Source organism: Eumetopias jubatus, unplaced genomic scaffold, assembly GCF_037043125.1.
Source record: "Eumetopias jubatus isolate StellerSeaLion01/CBP00866 unplaced genomic scaffold, mEumJub1_p1.0 scaffold_9, whole genome shotgun sequence".
Lineage (NCBI taxonomy): Eukaryota > Metazoa > Chordata > Mammalia > Carnivora > Otariidae > Eumetopias > Eumetopias jubatus.
Genome location: NW_028274815.1, coordinates 24347775 through 24363692, shown reverse-complemented (window position 1 = coordinate 24363692; position 15918 = coordinate 24347775). Strand labels below are relative to the sequence as shown.

The window sequence follows — 15918 nt, the reverse complement described above, 5'->3', positions numbered from 1 at the left end:
CTAAGATATTCTAAACTAAGTACCACAATTTGGAAATGATCCCTTGAACATGGGCCTGTTCTTCTTTAAAATGGGATGGGACTTTAACCATGTTGCAGGATAAAAATTTCAGAGTTGTCTCCAGTGAAAGTGAGGGTGAGGTCTCTCTCACGCTAGTTCTTAACCATTCCTCGCTCATTCTGGTAAGGTCCAGCACATTCTTGAGCTGGAGTTTCTCTGCATTTGCTGGTGTTCTGGTTTATAAACCAACTTGGTGTGTGGCTGAGCCCTGTGGGGCTCTGGGCACCTCTGAGTGTGTGGCTCTGTGTGGCACTGCATAGGACCCCCTCAGCCCCTCTGCAGAGTATGCCTTTTCATCTTTCACCCTGAGGCGGGAAGAAGAAGCATGTGATGCTGCCTCCCCCATCCCACTGGGCCTGTCAATGATCTGTGTTCTGCTTTTCTATTTTTCTCTTCTACAACTGTTTCTTCATCTCTGTTTCCCCTTCTCCTCTCCCTGAGTCTCTGCTCCATAGTTATCCATAATACACACAGAGGATTCTATTATTCTGTTCTAATCATTTGAAAAGATGTTATGTTTCCTGCTTCAAGTTTAAAAAGCTGATGAGAGAAAGTAGTATATAGTTCCCTCTCAGAAACAGGTAAATACAAGTCTTTCCTTGTTGAGGAACCCTCATTGGATAAAATGTTTGCCGTTTGTTCTCTACACAAGGATGCCTGGTGTCAGGGAACTGGGTTCTCATCAAAGTCACTCCCAAGAAGCCAGCTTTCCTGTTGAGAGAGTGAAAAGTCCAAAAGACATAAACTCTGCTTGTCAGAGGCACTGAGGATCCTTGCTCTGGAACTGGAGTTGACCAGCTTCTGACGAAGTGCTTTCTGCAAGGACCTGGCCTCAGAGCCTGCTCCGCTAACACCATTTCTGTCTCCTGGGGGACCCTGTGGTCTGGACTGGGTGACACTCCGGGCCCTTTTAGCCCAGAGCCCTTGCCCAAACACAGACACTTTCTGTTCACATGTGTCCTTCTTGGCACACAACACTCCCAGAATTTTCACATCCTTGAGGACTGGCCGTCTGACCTGAACAAACTCAGCAAGCCCCCTCGGCAAAGAGGTCCTAAAGGCCAAGCCGCTGTGAACTGCACAGACAATGTGTGCACGCATCAACTCGTTTCTTTTTGTTGTTGTTGTTAATTAATTTATTTTTTTATTATGTTATGTTAATCACCATACATTATCAACTCGTTTCTTTAAACATCACCTTCCAGGCCTCGGCTTTCCGCAATAGCTTGAGAACCGACCTTCGTCGTTTATATTCTCTTTCTTTTCAGAAATCTGTTAGAATTCCAGGTTTTACTAGTTGTTTCCTTGATATAAGGAGTTTAATTGTGCAGCTCTTAGCATGCCCTGGGGAGTCTAATGAGAAATAAATAATCCTGAATAGACTCCTTTAGGGATGAAGGATAAACTCTTTACCCAGAGACTCTTGTTCAGGAGATTTGCTAATTGTTTCAACAGTGGTAGGCTACTCCCCAGTTAAGTAGGAGGTTCCTTCAGAGCCAAGATCATTTTTTATCCTACTAGGGTGCTCCTTCAGTCCTCAGCACAGGCCCTGGGGCAGAGAAAGGATTCTGTGCTGCCCCCAGGAGCCCTTTTGTGTCTCCTTGATTAAACAAGCAGTGGCTGGGCGCCTGGGTGGCTCAGTTGGTCAAGCGATTGCCTTCGGCTCAGGTCATGATCCTGGAGTCCCGGGATCGAGTCCCACATCGGGCTTCCTGCTCGGCAGGGAGTCTGCTTCTCCCTCTGACCCTCTTCCCTCTCGTGCTTTCTATCTCTCTCATTCTCTCTCTCTCTCAAATAAATAAATAAAATCTTTAAAAAAATAATTTCTAAAAAAAAAAAAAAACAAGCAATGGCTAAGGAACTCTGTTAGCTCCTTCTCGCTTCCATGTCCTCATCTATAAAGGAGACCACGTTTGGGGAAAGAAAAGGAAAAGGGAAAAAAGTCATATTTATTGAGCATGAGTGACATCCTGTGTTAAGTACTTTCCCATCTGTTATTATCCCTAATCTCTACAAAGCACATCTTATTATCTGTCCCATTTTATAGACAGGGAAACTGAGACTCGGTAGTAAGGCTAAGTGATTTCATCAGCAGGTGGCGATGACTTTTAGGGCCACTCCTGCGGTTATAAAGCCAGGCTACTTGATTTCCAGGCTCAGGCTCTAAAGATGAATGAGAGGAAACATGAGGAATTCATTGAGCCAGGATGAGGAGCCTCACACACTGGACCAAATTCAAGTAGTTTAAGCCACATACAGGTGCAAATTAACACCCAGTGTCCAAAGGGCTTAGCAGGGTTCGCTGTGGTCAAAAGTCTCCTGAGCACTCAGCCTCTGGCCTCCTCCCTTGGGTGGAAAGAGGGGGGTACTGCCCAGGGCCCAGGCTACAGTCTCTCTAGAAAGACTCATCCTCCCCACGCCCCCAACATGGCAAGAGGTGGAGAGACCCCGCATAGCTGGAAGGTGCTCCATCGGCCCCTCCTGCGGACTGCACACAAGAGCCAGGTGGACGAGGTGTCCCTGCACATGGCCCCAGCAGTGCCTTTTCCCACCCAGGCCCGCCGGAAGAACATTGGCAACACACACCAATTTTAAGTCCCCGGGGGAAGAAGGGCCTTCCTCCAGTTCAAGTTAGTTCTCTGCCCTCTCTTTACCGTCTTGGCCAACCAGGGGCCCAGCCCGCAGTTTCTCTTTCTTCAGTGAGCAAGTACAGCAGGGTTGGGGGTGGGTGGGTAGGGAGACCATTTAGCACCCAGGTTCTCATGGCTGTACTGTGCCCAGGAACCACTGGGAGTCTTCACTTGAAAGGCCTGCCCTAAGCTCTGGGCCACCACCGGCCTGAAAAAGCACACTGCCCCCTCAGAATTACTGACCGAAACGAGTTCTCAATTTGATTTTCTCTGCCCCTTCTTATTTCCCCGGCTAGACTTGGACAGTAACACTTGTTGTCACCGCTTCAAAATGGGGCAGCAGGGGGAAAAAAAAATGTCTCTATGCTGTTGACAAAAGAGGAAAGTCACTCTGTTCAGTCAACTGTGGGAAAGACTGAATTATTTATACTGCCTTTGTCAGTCACTGGGAAAGGTAATTTCATTGCTGAATTTTAAGTTTTTCATTAATTAACCACTTTTTCAGTTCAGTGCTCCACAGCTAGGCATAAACCCACGGCAGAGCCATTTTGGGGGGAGGGGGAGTGGTGGGGGACTTGGCGCTGGCCCTGCTGCCCCCCGTGACATATGGATGTTTTCGTGTTTTTGTTTTTCTGCAGTTTCTTTGGCTGTGTGCTGGTGCAGATATTGGATGTTTCATTTAAGACTCCGAATCTCACCCAAACTGCCTGCAATTTAATATGTCACAATATATACGTGGGTAAATCATCTCTGTGTCATCTTTCTCAACATTCTGTTATTAAAGCCCATTTTTCATGGTAAAATATTCCTCCAAGAGATGGCATGAGGTGCACACATCTCTGCGCCTAGTATTTAACACTAATAGGCTAAGCCTTCTCTCGGAAACTAAACTAGGAATTGAGAAAATGTAGCAGAATGAATCAGGAAAATGCTTTCCTGGAAATGGAATGGGATTTAGACTCGAAAGGAGATTCAGAAGAAAACTGACATTTTACCCGAATTCCCCAGATAATTGCTTCATCTTTTCCACTTCTCTGGGAAAGTAGAAACCCGGCGAGACTTGCCTAGGGGGCAGCGAGTATCTTGTTTCAGGGAGTCTGTGCAGTGGTACTTCGCAAGAAAGAGGCGTGCAAAGTTTTCAGAACTTGGTTTCCAGCGTAGCAGCAGGTTGATGATGTTGTGTGATCGTAAAACTTCTGTCTGAAAGACATCTTTTTGGCTAAGAGTCTTTGAAAAGTCGCTCCTGCTAGAAACGGAGAGCAGATCCAGGCCTGGTTGAGTCAGAGGTTACTCGAGGGCCTACGAGGTGCCAGGTACAGGACAGGTGCTGGGCAGGTGGAGAAGAGCATGGGCTTGGCCCCTGTCCATTTATGAGCCACTGTACAGAGATGGAAAACACCAGTGGGTCCCGGTGGTTGGCTCTCAGCAAGGCCAGGGTTTCTACGCCCTGATCTCGTGATCCTGTATCAATACTGTATCAATAAGCCATAGGTAATCCACCCGTCAGCAGGGCTGTATGGCATATCTAGTGAGTCCTTACTGTTTGGGGAACACAAGACAGTCAGACAACCAAGTGGTGCTGTGTAGTTTCTGTTGCCTTTGGTCGTGGAGCTGCTAGATTTTCTCAAAGGTCCCTCTTGCGCTATGACTTCTTCATTTACATAAAGCACCACCAAGAGTTCCTCGCATCTTAAAAAAATATCACTTTTATAACTTATTTGATTAGCATGTTCATTGTGAACATTTGAGAAAATAAAGATCTTCATAAGAATGCCGAAAAGTTACTCATAACTTGATGACCTCAAGATGATCACGTTTAGCCCCTTTTGGTGCATGCCTTAGTCGCCTTTCTCTCTATGCATGTATTTACATACAAAGTTCATACATCATAGGGTCATTCTGTTTTGTGACTTTTTTATTACATAAATATATATCATGGTCATCTTCCAGGTTATTACTGATGGTTCTCCTCCAATCTTATCTCCTATTCCCATCATATGCATGCAGTATTTCACTTAACCATTCTCCTTTCTAGGCTATTTCTTTTTTGTTTATTATGCTATTATAATCAATATTTCTTAAAATATTCTGGAAACTAAATTTTTACTCGCCTCCATATCATTTCTGTTAAACAGACTTTGAGCTTTGAGTTGATGAGGGTAAGGTTTTTAGGGTTCTTACCAAATGTTCCGCAAGAAGTCTTCAACTCATTTACATTCCTTTCAGCAGTGTATGTGACAACTAGTTTTCCACATTCTTGCCTTGGTTTCTTGCTAGAGTTAACTTCCTAACAACACATGAGTGTTTTGGGGAAACCCGGCCCCTAAATATCACCAAAGTTCCGTGCAGAACCCAAGTCGGGACACCCAGAGCATTGTATTTCTTATATTAAGATCTAGCAAGGTGATTTTGCTACCACTACTGGTTTCTTAAATATAATGAGGCAAGTTAGCAGTGCTTCCTCGAGGCTCTAGTGAGTTCTGTATAAACCCAAGATGCCTGGAAGCATCATGTGGCCACAAATCACTTGGACTCTGATGACTGATTAGGATGCAGCCACGGGGAGTGGCCACCATCAAAAGGCTGGGGTATGTTGATCATAAAGCAATCCAGGCTGAGTGGCTCTGGTTCCAGCCTCCACCTGTTTTCCTGGCCTATCTCTGCTCCCTGCAAGCTTCCAGCTCAAGCAAGAGGTACCGTGTTCAGCTCACCAGAAAGGCAACTCCAGCACACCCTCTATACTAGCCACACCGGAGGAGTCTCTCAAGGCAGTAAAAGCTGATGGGGTACCGATGCCTGAAGTTTTGAACTTTGTGTAATAGCGGTCCCCATAGCTGCCCATAGATTTTTCTCTTTCTTTTCTCTTCTTTTTCCTTCCTTCCTTCCTTCCTTCCTTCCTTCCTTCCTTCCTTCTTTCCTTTCCTTCTCCTTCTCCTTCTCCTTCAACTGCTCTAATTCAATCTCACCCAGTATTGAACTCATATGCAAAAGGCAATAAAAACCTTTTAGGAGGAAAACAGAGATTATGTTCAGAATAATAATCTGCCAGTTTTGCAGGGTGCAGGGGGGTCGCTGCCGTGGGCCAGCAGCTGGGCCAGGTGAGGCTGGCTGCCATTGACTTGCCACCCTGCTTTTCCACGTGAGAAGCCAATCCCTGGGAAAGGTGGCTGCTGGTGATGACAGGAGCTGGGCCACTGCCTTTGGGGATTCTCCACTGAATAAACTCACCAAGAAGTAGATTCCTCAGGCTCCTCTCAATTTGTTTCGGCTCCCTTGTTGTTTATTCCGTAGCTATCAGATATTATTTTTCCATAATGCACTTGCTTAAATGCCTGGTTTCTAACACTCCATTATTTTCCTTTGCTCCCTTTTGCTCTTGCTACCCTCCCCTCACTAACTGTAAGCTTCCCTTAGGCTTGCTAAATAGCTAAACAGCTATACCTCTGTATCTGTAGCCACATCCATCTACCTACCTAGCTACCTATCTTCCTGCACCTTGGTGTTCTTCCTGCTCACCATTAGGAAGCTATGTGCTAGTAAGACCTAGCTTTAAATCTTGGTTCCACCATTTAGGTTCTTCTTGTCCTTAGACCTGAAACTTCTTTGCCTCAGTTTTGCCATCTGCAAAAATAGGTGCCATAATCTCTCCCAGGGATTTATGTAAGGATTAAATGAGAATGTATTCGATCATCCTGCCATGCAGTGCCACAGGAGCGCCTGCCCCCGGAGGGCACAGTTGACATCTTTAGCTCAAGTTGTGCCTTGTAGCAGCCCCTCCCCCAGCTCCAGGCTGCGCACCTCGTAGGTGACCAATAAATGGGACTGTGGTTATTGTCATTTTCTGAAAACAGCCTCAAGTCATGAGGATGGACTGTTAACCGCAGAAGGTATTCTGGTAAATGTCCCTGGGTATATGTGGCCTACAAGCCTGGGGTTCCAGTGAGAGGTTAGCTCTCCTGCTCCTGGAAAGATGTATGAATGGTAGACCCCAAGGCAGACAAAGCCTTCTCCTTCCTGAGGAAAGCAAAGTGCCTTTGAGGGCTGGCTCACCACATGTCCATTGTTCAGCCAGAGCAGTCTTATAGAAATGCTGCCTATACCTATGAGAAGAAAACTGGTTGCCTAGCCTGAGCAGCCCTAAATTCCTGTAAGCATGTAGCTGAGGTGCCCCTGGACCCCTTCGGTCAGATGTCTTGGTCAGAGTTTGGAACTGACCCATCAAACTGCGGTTCCTGGATCTCTTCTGGAAACAATGCTTTCCATCAGTTCATCCCGGTGGTTCCCAAATATACCTGGCACTTTTGAATCACCTGGAAAATTTTAAAAATTTTCAAAGCCCAGGTTCCACGTGACAGTCAGTCACGATTTTGGGGGTAGGACACAGATACCAGTGTTTTTTGTTTGTTGGTTTGGTTTGTTTTTAAGCCACCAGGTGATTCCCATGGCAGAACAGCTTGGAGAGCACTGGTTTAGCTTACAGTGGAAAGAAGGTCAAGGCTGTGCTAAGCCCAGCATGGTCCCTCCCTGCTATTAGCTGGCCCACTATAGCACTCCCTCTCCTGAGTACAGTTGCTGGGAAACTTGCTGTGGGGTTTGTTTTGTTGCATTGATCGTGATGCCATTATGTCTTTTTCTAAAGCCACCTTACCACATGCATCATGGGTAAAGCATCTAATCTGTATTTTCCTGGGCAAAACTCAGAGGATGCTTTGCAAGTACTGTAGTCAGAGACTTAAAAGAAAGTAAACCAGAGTAGAAGTTTTCAATCACGGCCATCAGCAGACAGAACTCCCTCCCCTGGTCTCTCTGTAATAAAGCAAGAAGACACAGGGGTCCTCTCAGATCAAACCCTGAAAAAAAAAAAATGGAAAAAATCAAGTTATAGCAACACAAACGCACGAAAAAATATGGAGCAGCAACCCACCCAAGAACAGCTCCACCTGTCTCTGACTCAGAGTGGAGCTTACATGCCACCTTCCTTCTGGGGCCTCTGATTCCTCGCTCATGATGATCTCGATGGATCCACTGAGCTCTGCCATTTCCAGGATTCTGGAAATATGGATTCTTTTTATTATTTTCATTTACTTGTTAGGAGGGACATGGAGAAAGTGGATGGGAAGATAGGCTGTCCAATCCCGCGTCAGGCGCCCCCCCTGAGGCGCCCCCCCCGAGGACAAGAAATCTTAGAGGGGATGCGCACTTTGCCACATGGTCTCCATAGAGCTAGGAAGCAGCAGTCTGTCCCCCATGACTAGGGATGGGAGGCGGCATGGCAATCCTTTGTTCTAGGCCAGGTGCTCTGTGCTCACTCATTTTTGTTGAAACACCCATTTGACCGTGCCTATCCCGCTGTTGATTTGACTTTGTTTTGATTTTGATAGTTAAATAGATAAGATAGATAAGAGGGAGTGCCTGCCCCCACCCCACCCCCATTCCCCTGTCCCTTGAGATTGGCCTTTCAGCATTCAGGTTGGAATGGTCCATTCCCAGGGTTCAGAAGGAATATCCCGTGGGAGGGTGCATTACCCCGTGGGTGGGGAAGGCGGCCCCTCACACTGGAAAGAGGCTGTTGGCTTGTGTGTGACAAAACCCTCAGTAACCCTCCCTCCCCTGGTGCCCCGTGCGGCCTCTGCCAAGTCTGCCTGTAGAATTTTGCTAACTTTATGTCATTAGGGGTTGCATGACGTGTGATAAATGGTCCTACTCTATGAATAGTCTCAAGATCAGGCGGGAAGACTAGATATTCCTGAGTTTTTCTGGTACTTCCCTGGGTCTTCTCTCAACTCCAGCATCCACGCTCCTTCTCCCTGGAGTCCAGTGATCTTTTCTGAACAGCATTTAGTGTCTCTCTTCCACTTTGCAGTCCAAGTTACACCACTGCAAAAAATTGAAAATGTTTATGTAATAAACCATATGTGAAGGCGCCTACCTGTGTATCCAGCACAGAGTGAGCATTTGGTATACATAAATTGAATTTCAAATGAATTGTCTTTGGAGACAGGTGTGGGTAATTAAGCTAGCTAAGAAGCAGATAACTGCTACCATGTTCTGGGGCCTGTGACAGCACCAAGGGGTCAAATGTGGACACTGCTTTTAGGGAGGCCATATTTTTGTGAGCAAAGCCACGTAAGGTCTGGTTTCACTTCACTTCGTGGGATTTCAGTGGCCACTCCAGGCAGGAGTTGTGATTCGCTTTTGATCTAGGCTTACCTTTGGGAACCAAGTCATTTTCCCAAACAGGATACACCCCACCCAGGATGGACCCAGCCCTTACAGATCTTCTAAGGCCCTTGCTGAATATAGTCACTTTGCCCATGTCACCAAACTTTAGTTGCTGGAGTACTCAAAGGAAGATTCACAGTTAAGAAATAGGTTGAAACAATGGGAATCCCTTTCTCTGCCTGTAATCCCTCTGTTCTCATAAACTGGGTTGATGCTCACTCAGATGAATGTTTTGTGACATGCCACACTCCAATGGTAAAATTTTACAGATGGAAAATTTTAGGAATCTCACTTTCCCTTCCCCCGCCCCCTTCTCTTTCCTTTTTCCAATTTTTCTGCTGTTTAGCCAGTGTGGTGTGGTGGTTGCATTACCAGGAGTGTAATGGCCTTATCAAGGAATGTAATTGTCCTGCTGTACTCAGCCCTGGGCAGACACCATCTGGAGGATGAGCGTCCAGGGTGTCCACATTTTAAAGGGGAAATTGAGAAACTCATGCTGAGAGATGGTTACAGGCCTGGAGGGAACGGATCAAGGAATGAAGGCTGTATAGTAGAGAAAAGAGAGAGCCCAGAGTCCTGATGTTTTCAAATAGTGGAAAGACCATTGTGTAGGGAGAGGGTAACCTTCATCAGTATTGTCCAGGTGGCAGGATAAGACTGCAAGTGGGTTGGACTAGGAAAGACACAGCTCACGATTAAAGCTTGGCCAGCACAGAAGGAGCAGTCTCATAAGCTGTAGGCTGTGTCCTCCTCAAGGTTCTCCAGCAGAAGCTGGACAGCCGCCAGAGGAATTGCCAAGGGCAATTCCTACCTGGCTGAACAGGGGATTGGGAAGTTCGGGGGTCCTGTGGAAGTCTGTGGTTCCTCCTTGTCCATCCCTTCTTCCTCCTCTTTCTATCAACCCAAAACTCCACTATCAAATGCTTGCTGAGCAAGGCCCTCAGTTGGTGACTTTCAGGCTGACCTATATTAGAGTCACTTTGAAAACTTGTCAAAATATCATGACCAAGACCCCACCCCAGACTAGATAAATCAAAATATCTAGGGATGGAGCTCAGGCATCCACATATTTTTTTTAAATCCCCCAGTTAATTTTAATGGGAAATCTGAACTGTGAACCCAGACAAGGAGAGAATGTGATAACCCTGCTTTCTCCCGCTCCCACCCCCACCCCGGGCCATTAACATCTACCCTTTCAACATGCTGTGTGATACTGTTTTTAAAAATTAAAATTCAGTTTTGTCTTAATAAATTAGTAGCACTTAAGCTTAGATCCTCCTAGATGGTTTTAGTAGCTTGTATTCTTAAACTATTTTAGCAGGTAACACTGACATTGAGAGATATATAGGGTATGTGAGCATGTGGATGTACAATGAACATAATCCCTGTCAGACATGATGGATGCTTTACTGACAATGAAGCAGTTTTCCCCTCATGCCGGTGCCTCAGCTGGCGAGGGTCACACCTTTCTCCGCACCCAGCTCTGAGCTCTCTTCCAATCAGCGGGGTACGGTCGTATAGTCAGTCATTCACCAAAACAGCTGCAATCCGGGCCATTTCCCCCTATTTTAGAGTCTTTGGAGGGATGCAAGTGGTCGGCTCTCATATGGGGCTGGTTGTGAGCCAGGAAGAAGGGAAGCATGTTCTCTGGAATCGAATGGAGGTGTGGGGATTGCTCAGTTGGCACCATGGGACTGTTGCAAGTTGTATTGTCCAATAGAAATATAATGCAAGCAACACACTAATTTGAAATTTTCTAGTAGCCACATTACAAAGTAATAATAAACAGATGAAATTAATCTTAATGCATTTTATTTAACCCAGTATATCCAAAACATTATAATTTTAACATGTAAACAATATAAACATTTTTACATTAAAAATTACATTGGAAATATTACATATTAATGACATCTTGAGTATAATTTACATATTATAAAATTTCCTCATTGCAGGTGTAAGATTCAGTGATTTTCAGTAACACTGCTGAGTTGTGCAACCGTCCTCACAATCTAATTTTAAACAGTGCCATCACAGCGCTCCTGGCTGGCCCGGTCGGTAGAGCGTGAGACTCTTGATCTTGGGGCTGTGTGTTCAAGCCCCACATTGGGAGTAGAGTTTACTTTAAAAAAAGTAGAGCAGTTCCATCACCCCAAAAAGAAGTACTCAGCCCATTTGCAGTCACTCTTACTTCTTATCCCCAGCCCCAGGCAACCACTCATCTATTTCCTGTCTCTATAGCTTTAAAGGCAATTGTATCTCGACCTCTATGTTTGGTTTCTTTCACCGAACATAACGTTTCATTCATGTTGTGGCATGCATCAGTACTTAGTTCCTTTCTGTTGCTGAGTAATATTCCATTGTAAGGATATGCCACATTTTGTTTATCCATTCACCAGTTCATAGACATATGACATGTTTCTAGTCATTGGCTATTATGTATGGATAAAACTGCGATGAACACTCACGTCCCAATCTCCGTGTAGACATGTTTCCATTTCTCTTAGGTAGTATCTAAGAATGGAATTGCAAGGTGTATGTTAGCTCTGTGTTTCACATCTTAAGAACCTTGGAAACTGCTGTCCAAATACTGAGATACCTTACATTTTTAAAAAAAAAACACGTCGTCTTCAAAATCTGGTGTGTGTTTTACACTTATAACACGCTTCAATTTGGACTCACCACATTTCAAAAGCTCAATAGCTACATGGGGTGTGGGGCTACTGTATTGGACAGTACAGATCAGAAGTATGTCTTTGCAGACATCCTATTCGAGTCCCAAGCTAGGTCAGGAGAATGTGTTTTGCAGGCTAATACACAGACACACACACACACACACACACACACACACACACACATTTATACACTCACCAGAAACATGTGCATAGCAGCTCCACCCTCATTACTCTTCGTTTATGATTTATTCATTTGCCTTTACCGAATGTTGTAATAATTAGATTGTGCTAAATAAATATGCTTTACAATAATTTATCCATGCCTTGCTGAAATACGTATCTCGCGGGACCGAAGGTGATAAATTAGCAGAAGTATATCCCCCAAAATGAAGATATAGAACCTCATTAAGGGTTGATGGCAAATATTAAGAATGTAGAGAGACAGTGAAGATTAGAAAGCTGAACATATTAAAAATTGTGTCATAATTCTGGAGATCTCTATTACTTGTCAGTGATGACAAGTGTTCAGCCAGTGAGCTTCTATTGGCAAGAGTTTAGGGCTACTTCTCTTATGTACTCCATCATTTCTACCTAGTTATTCAAGATTTCAAGATGTTTCGTCCCTTGGCTCTCTGAATCTCTAACAAACAGACTTGGATGTAACTCTGAGTCTCCAAAACTGACAGAGTGAGGGTCCCAAGGCCATCAGATGGGTCTTCCTTCAATACAGATTCTTAGCAGGGCTGTTGAAGTTCAGTTTGGGGTTATCTCTACCACTTCATGCAGCTAAGCTAAAGTCCATCCAACTGTTCAGGAACTCTTTGCTTTCAGATCTGGGTAGACCTGTCTGAGTCCTTCAGACTATATCAGGTACAGGATGCATGTTGACTAGAAAGCTTTTCCACTTGTGCATTGTATATGGTAGTTTTATGGACAGAAAAGTATAGGGTATCCTCTTGAAATCTTCAAATTTGATCTGTTACAGCAATTAGTAGATGAGTTCACATTTCTAAACCTAAATTCCCCATCACTTTAATCCAGGAGTCACTTATGGGTATCTACTATGTGTCAGGATTGGGATAAGTGCTGGGGAGAATGAGTGAATGAATGAATTAATATAGGAATAAATGCTGAATGAATGAATTGTGATTTGTACCCTTGGGGAGAACACAGACTAGCCGAAAACATGGGTACACAGTCATAATAAGGCACTAAGTTTTGGAAAATATAATACAAAAAGTTATGGGTATAGGAAAGAAGAACATGACTAATTTTGCTTGAGGAAATTGATATGGGGTTGCTGGAGGAGGCAACCTTTGAAGGGGCCTTGAAGGGTGATTAGGAAGTTTCTAGGTGGAGAAGGGGAGGAAAGGCATAGAGGGGGTGGTCCGTGCAAAGGCTTGGTGATATGGAGGTTTTGAATAGCAGTGACTAGCTCTGTGGATTGGGGGCTGGGTCCTGGTGTGACCTGAAGGGTCTGAGGGCAAGGAGGTGTAAAGAGGATGTGGGCCAGGTTAAAGAGGTTGGGCTTCATTCTGTTGGCAAAGCTAAGAGTATAGAGGACTCCTGAGAGAGGCAAAGCCTGAGCATTTAGCCAAGAGCTAACCCTGAGATGGTCAGGAATATGTGAGCGCCGAATCAGAAATCTCCAATTCTAAGAGTCCTTGCAAGTCAAAATTTCTCTGATTTGGTGAATGATCTGAAATATCCTAACACGGGTCCTAAACAGATAAACCTGTTTGTAAATGAAGAAGAGATGATCAAGGATAATCATGTAGTGTTTACAGATGCCATAAAGAAGGAAGAACTTTTCAGATCAGATTTGGTTGGCAGCCTCTTTGTAACCAGAGGACCGAAGACATCATTGGCCAGACATGGAAGGAGGAAAGAAACAAACAGCCTTTTATCTCTTTTTTTTTCTTAAAGATTTTATTTATTTATTTGAGAGAGAGGGAGCATGAGCAGGGGAAGTGGGAGAGGGAGAAGCAGGCTCCCCACTTTAGCAGGGAGCCCGATGTGGGACTCCATCCCAGGACCCTGAGATCATGACCTGAGCTGAAGACAGACGCTTAACTGACTGAGCCCCCCCAGGCGCCCCCAGCTTTTTATGTCTTTAAAGGCACTGTGGACTGTTGGCCTAGAGGACCCCTCTGCCAGGGCTTTGAAAGAACACATACATGCAAGCTCAGATTCCCTGAGTCACCTTGGAGAAGACGGGCAGGAGACGACATATGCAAATGTCCAACTTTCACCCACAACCTAAAATCCCAGCATGGATTATTTTGCAACTCTTTGGCACCTATGACTTATCTGTGCCTATGGTTTTTGTTCTTGCTTTTCTTTCCACTATACTCTATGTTCCCTGATGACCAGGAAGGTGTATATAATCCTTTAGAGACATCCCCACCCCATTCACTGTAGTGCTATGTATAGTAAATGCTTAAAATCTATCTTGTAACCTACCAGTGGGTATTTCAGATGAAGGAGAATGCTTTCATTTGGAAGCCCTTCATCAATTTTGTCTCATGCCCAGCTGTGAGTTAAAAGGTCAAAGAGAAGGATGTTGCTGGCCTGCTTCTACTGCCTATTCCCAGCCTATCAACCTGCCAAATGCTCCAGGATCTGAGACCAGTGAGCTCTGAGCCCTGACATTCTGATTGGAACTATTTCAAAAATCGTTCCCTAAGACGGTGTCAGCATCCTCGGCTATATAGGAAATACCTACATGACCTATGACCATTGGGTTCCTGAAAACCAAGCACTTTCAATATGTCTTAGTGTTTCCAGATAGGCTATTTGATGATCTGCTCTAGGCTACTTACAAGCAGAATTTAGAGAATATGTCTCAGTTTCAGGGTTATGCTTAGTTCCTTTATTCTTTTCTTTTTTCCATTAAAAAATGGTTGCATTTGCTTTTTTCAGCCATCAATCACTCAGTGAACATCTACCTGTCTAGGACCTACGCAGCACTTAGGGAACAAAGTATATGTGATATTATTATACATTTGAATGATACATGTTCCTATACTTGGAATAGACCACCTGCTGTATGAAATATTGCAGAAGGGAGCCAGATAATAAGACTGAAGCATTTGTGAAGGTATTTCTGATTTAACCAGTTAGTATTCAAAGAAGGGAGAAATCAAAATTGGGAGTGTAATTTACTACAAGTTATTTGGATGAGAGATATTTACAACTTATAACATAGGCTAAATCGTGTAAGATTATAAATTCCAAGGGAAGGCTAGCTCAGGCCCCTTGAGGCTTACTAACAAGCCTTGGGAAACTTGGGAAATGTCATCAGTATAAACCTGCGCAGGTAGAATATTGATCAGAAAACCTGGAGCTGAATGTCACTTCCAGGTTTAAATGAAACTTGGATAGCTCTTGTGGGCTCCACTAAAATCACCCGCAAAACCTACGACTTCTTGATAATAACTTTTGTATTTAAAGAAGAGTGAACCTATGAAAATATAGCACTACCTTTCCAATCCCCAGGCCTGGCCCACCCCCATTCAGGCCCCTATACTGGGACCTCGACCTTGAGATTTTGTCCCTGTGGCATTCCTTGTCTCTCTCATCATTGAAAGTTGTCTTGACAGACGCACAAGTGCTTAGGACAGTCTTGTTTGCAATAGTTATGATCGTGATGACAGTAATAATGACAGTGAACAGTTATTGAGCCCTTGCTGAATACCAGAGTGTCTGCTAAGTGCTTTCACATAGTTTTCCTCTATGAATCTTCACCATAAGTGTGTAAGAGGGCCCTATCACTGTCCTATTTTACAAATGCCTTAGAGGCTATTTACCTCATTCTGTAGTTAGATTGCACAGCACATAATGCGGAGCCAGGATCTGGCCCAGGTGATCAGAGCTCGAAGTGCCGGGGCCATGTCTGGGCTGCAGCACATCTCAGGTAGGCTCCCAGGTACCCGCTGGGCCATCATAGGTACAGAGCTTTGATGCCAAGTTCCCTTTGGGGCCAGTTTTGTCATTCAGTGAGGATTCCAATCCCCTTCTCCTATGTCAGGTTAGCCTGGCCCTTAAGGCAGTATCCACCCCCTGCCCCCCCGCCACCAAACTTACACCTTTTAACAGCCTGAAAAAGCCATTTCTGTCTTCCACAAATGAATAGTTTTTTTTCTAAATTGTATTTATAAATATATAACAGTTATCCTTTTCTTTTTCTTTAGTCCTAGGCAACTGACTGACCTTTGGTCTTTTTTTTCCCCCTCCTGATTTTTGAAACACAAAGCATTCTTATTTTCCAAAGAAATTGAGAGTCTGCGCCTAATATTTATCATCATTACCTGTGGCCGTCAGGACATAAG

General features: G+C 44.6%; 1 protein-coding gene across 2 annotated transcripts in view; it reads left to right on the top strand.

Annotated features, from left to right (window-relative positions):
• Positions 1-15918, top strand: part of ALK (ALK receptor tyrosine kinase) — a 690188-nt gene that overhangs the window by 337704 nt on the left and 336566 nt on the right. The gene's annotated exons all lie outside the window — the stretch shown is intronic.